This window comes from Lolium rigidum, chromosome 4 (assembly GCF_022539505.1).
Source record: "Lolium rigidum isolate FL_2022 chromosome 4, APGP_CSIRO_Lrig_0.1, whole genome shotgun sequence".
Classification (NCBI taxonomy): domain Eukaryota; kingdom Viridiplantae; phylum Streptophyta; class Magnoliopsida; order Poales; family Poaceae; genus Lolium; species Lolium rigidum.
In genome coordinates, this window is record NC_061511.1 from 37,268,076 (window position 1) to 37,272,672 (window position 4,597).

Genomic DNA, 4,597 nt, shown 5'->3' on the forward strand with positions numbered 1-4,597 from the left:
TCGCCGGCGAAGGAAGGGGCCTGCGGTCACCGACGAGCGCCGTCGACGGCGAGGCGGAGAAGGTCACGAAGAAGCGAGAATGCAGCGCGCTCGAAGAAGGTGCTGCAGAAGATTCCCGCAAGACGAGGTCCAGCGGAAACGCGGCGTAAGTTCGCCGGGCGGCGAAGCTCAAGCGAGCAACGGCGGACGGAGAGCGGCGAAGGCGCAGAGACGAGGAACACTATGCGCAAAGGTAGGGGAATGCGGAGAAGAGGAAGAAGAAGGGGCAGTTGTGCTTATAAAGGAGAAAGAAGATAGGCTGGAAACCGCTGGGCCGTGGCGGTTCGCCTCGCGGCCCGCGACGGTTTGCGCCACGGGCCACCACGTGGCAATGAGGTACACGCGAAAAAAGGGGAGGCCACACGGAGGCGCACACGGGATCCAAAACGGCTAGTGGGATCCGCAGCGGTGCATTAAATGGACGCGCGGGAGTCGAAGCGAAGTGACCCCTGACACTGGCATGTCAGTTACAGTGCGCATGTCACTGACAGGCGCGGGGCCCGAGATATTCTCGACGTCGCCGAGGAAGTATTCAATGACTAAGATGCCGGAGGATAAGACACCGGATAATGCCTCAAGGAGAAGAGATAGCGATGATCTGGGCAAAGATGCCGGATCCAAGCCTAAGGCCGGATAGATTAAACCGGTATCCTAAAAAGAAAGAACCTGGCATGGTCTGTTGGATAGTATCCGCCAGACTATACCAGCTTCGGGGACTAATGTTGGGGGGATGACCCTCGGTATGCCAAAGGCATGCCAAACCGGATGGTTTGAGCCATCAAGATACCGGTTTAATGTTCGTACCGAAACTTAAAGATAAGAACTCAGCTAAGTAAAGTTAAGCCGGTATCCCCAAGAGGGTATGCCGGAACCAGGTAAGAAGATACCGGGCCACCGGAAGAACGAGCAGGTCGGCAGGACTGGTCAAACATTCTCTCCAGAGCTAGAAGACAAAGATGAGCTAAGCAAAGTAACTTTAGACGAAGGGCTGACGATAAAGAGAAGGATGACGGTCAAAGAAGCCGGAGGACGTCAGCATCCCTGATTAAAGAGGACTCCGGTGTCTTCTATGATTAAAGTAGCTTTGTAAAGTAGTTTGTCTAGTCAAAGATGCCATTAGGGTTTCTTGCCCTGTAAGCCACCTCTCCCCTATATAAGGAGAGGGGGCTGCCCCTCTTACGGGCACGCACGAAGAGAGCTAGGTTTAGAAGAACTTGTACTGATAAACTTGTAACCTGTTGAGATCAATGAATAAGATGATCTAGAGCGAGTTCTTCCTTATGTCTTTCTTCTTCAACCTCTAGCCTTGGCTAAGTTCTTGAGGAAACCATCCGGAAGTTCATCCCATCTAATCACAAACCCTCCCCCGAATCCTCTTGCGTCCATTCGGCCCCAACTTAAGCCATCCTATGGCATCTGTCTGTTCACCACGACGATAAGTAATAAAACAAATGATGTTGATTATCCCGTGCATGCATGTATACTATTGCTGGAAAACATTATGCTCAAGCTTTATATTTTAATCTGACGATTTCATAATTTTTATCGCTCTATGTAAAAATATATTTAGTTTTCTACACTTATGTTCCCTAATACAATGCATTTTTGGCAACCTAATTTAGTCAGCCAAAAAAGAGTTATATATATATTAGTGAACAGAGGAAGTGGTACATACCATACAGAGATCTAAAGTCATTTAAAACCATCACGTTTTGACACTATGAGGCGAGATCGACATATCTCTCATTGTAAAAATACAAGAGGTTTAATTAATTTGGTTGGGTATCATTGATAGTCGAGCAATTGAATCAAGTATCAAATGGAGATGCAAAGTTGAGATTGAGCTAAAGCTAAACAACACAATATTTATTTTTTGTATTCGCAATGGGCGTAAATCACACCAGTTACAACATGGGTAAGTATGGTATCTCCATCCGTGACAAACCAATTCAATATTCAAAGAGAAGAAAAGCAAGGAACATAAGATTGAGTCAACCTGCAAACAAGTTTCCATGTTAGAACCACGACATGTTGTTCAGTGGTTGTTTTCGTTTAGTTTACTATTGCACAAACGTCATAAGAAAGAAAATGAGAGGCCTTTTGGCAGTGTTCAGGCGGAGGTTTAAAAATAATAATGGTTGCATTCTCGTGTAACTTACCGCTCCCACAAGAGTTCTCATGTTCCAACCATGCACCATCTTCAAATTTTGTGCACAAAACCGGCTGTACACATCAACATGACTTGTTATCAGGTTACATATGGACAAGCATCCCGAGAGTGGACTAATGGAGGTCGGGCTACATGTAGCTCTTTATTTTAATTTTTTTGAAATCATAGTTTTAAGTTTCAAAAAATTCTAAAAAAAAATCTTGGATGTAGCCAATGATGGTATCTACAATAATGTAAAATCTCAATATTAAATTCTTAGTAGTTTAGACTACACAAAAATGAGAAATGTGTGGATCTCACAATAGTGAATAGTGCACATTTCAAACCTATAAAATCTGTCAGATTTTTTCCATTTTTGTGTAATCGACAATACAAAGAATTTCATATTGAGATTTTGCACATTTGCAGATTTCACCATTGTCTACATCAAGGATTTTTTTTCAGATTGTTTTGCAACTTAAAACTATGATTTTTTAATTGTTGAATAAAATTCTACATGTATCTCAGCCTCCGATTAGAGTTTCCCCAAGCATCCTATGCTACATTGCTACTAGGATATTCACTCTCTTAATTGAATGCATGATTAAAGCTTAACCGAGCCCACACGTGGATGCTGAAAAAAGTTTGTTGTACCGTGTTTTCACAATTCACGTCAGCCTCTAATTATAAAATTGATCACCAAGTACTCAATTTGTTTAATTTCCATAGTGTATCAGCAGTCTGGATCAAATTCATGGAATAGCTGCGGCTACGGTGCCTTCTGCAGATGCTAACATGGCGTCACACTCTCGCTGCAGTATTGAGCAGAACGTACATATAGTAGAGCTTTTATATCAGCTTTACTGAACCAATGTTTATGCAACCTAACACGTACTCCCTTCGTCGCACCAAAACTGTCTCAACTTTGTTAAATTTTAATTGTATATAGATACTGTTTAGTAAATAGATACATCTTAAATTTGACAACATTGAGACACTTTTGGTGGGACGGAGAGCGTACATACTATGTATTCTTCATTATTGCTTTTGTCTTGAGCTCTTCATGTGGCAGTGTGGTGAGCTGTCCTATTGCATACATCAAAACCAAGAGAATTAACCCTTTTCTGAACTTAAATATAAAAAATAAACTAAATATGTAAAATAATCACAATCTAACCTTTTATTCACAACCTCCCATCAGTGGGGCGCCACCATCCAAGACCATGGCGCCCTACGCATGGTACCACGCAATGCAACCATGGCGTACTACTCGACGGTATCATGAATATGGGGTCTGATTTAAAAATCTTGCTGATTAGGTTTTGATTTATTTTGAAGTTTAAGAAAAGAGATAGATCTGTTGATTTTTACATCGAATATCCTTGCTTCTGGCGTGGTCTCTGCAACCTGCATGTGCATGTTGCTAGTGGCGTTGACATGAACATTGATCTCTTTGGTTTCCACGTTTAATACGGGAGCAGTCAAAATAAACCAACATGGCTATTTTCAAAAACTTAAATATAGATGGACCAATTCTCAAAATATTTTATTGCTCTATCAATATCTATAGAGCTCTGACAAGATTTATTTTAGTATTGCGAGTCACTATTGTATTATCGGAAATATTTTTGTAATTACATGCATGGGTGTGGGTGTTTTTGACAGCGTACATTTTGATTTGAGATTCAGATAAAATAAGGACAGAGAGTTTTTTCCATCTACCAAGGCAATCATGAATCACAAGGAATAAATCAAAGGTGATGGAAACATCCACAACCATGCGTGTGTGTACAAAATATCATCTTCATTTTACTATGCCCAGATCTGAAAATAATCACCAGTATTTTGTCAGTCTTTTATTTTGGAGTTGTCCATATTTTTTACAAGAAATATGCATTTGAAAAATAATTACAACTATTTCCCCCTGTTGTAAGTAAAGATAGTGTTCTCATCATAATCTCACCATACATGCATATATAAAGTCACAATCTTATTTGCCACTCATCTGTCTCCTGGTTGTCTGTATCAATCTTATTTTATTATGAGTGCATCATAGTTTTATAATGCGTGCATTAGAGAGATATTTTCTTCAAAACTAAGTAATGTAATAGGGTCGATGACATTGTGGCAACATTACAATTGTATCAATCTTATTCAACTAAGTCACGAAGGTACACACACATCTCCATTACCTCTCCATTGGGGAAACTCTCATTTGCAACTAGTTGCGCCCGCACCCCACTTTTTGTTGTGACACTTCCAAGTTTCCAAAAAATGCAAACTAAAATTCTAGACATACATTGTGTTGTGTCTTGTGCATCTGTGAAGTTTCATCCAAGAATATATCAAAATGTGACCTGTGTAAAAAAGAGAAGACATACGTAAATGCAAACTAAAATTCTAGACAGT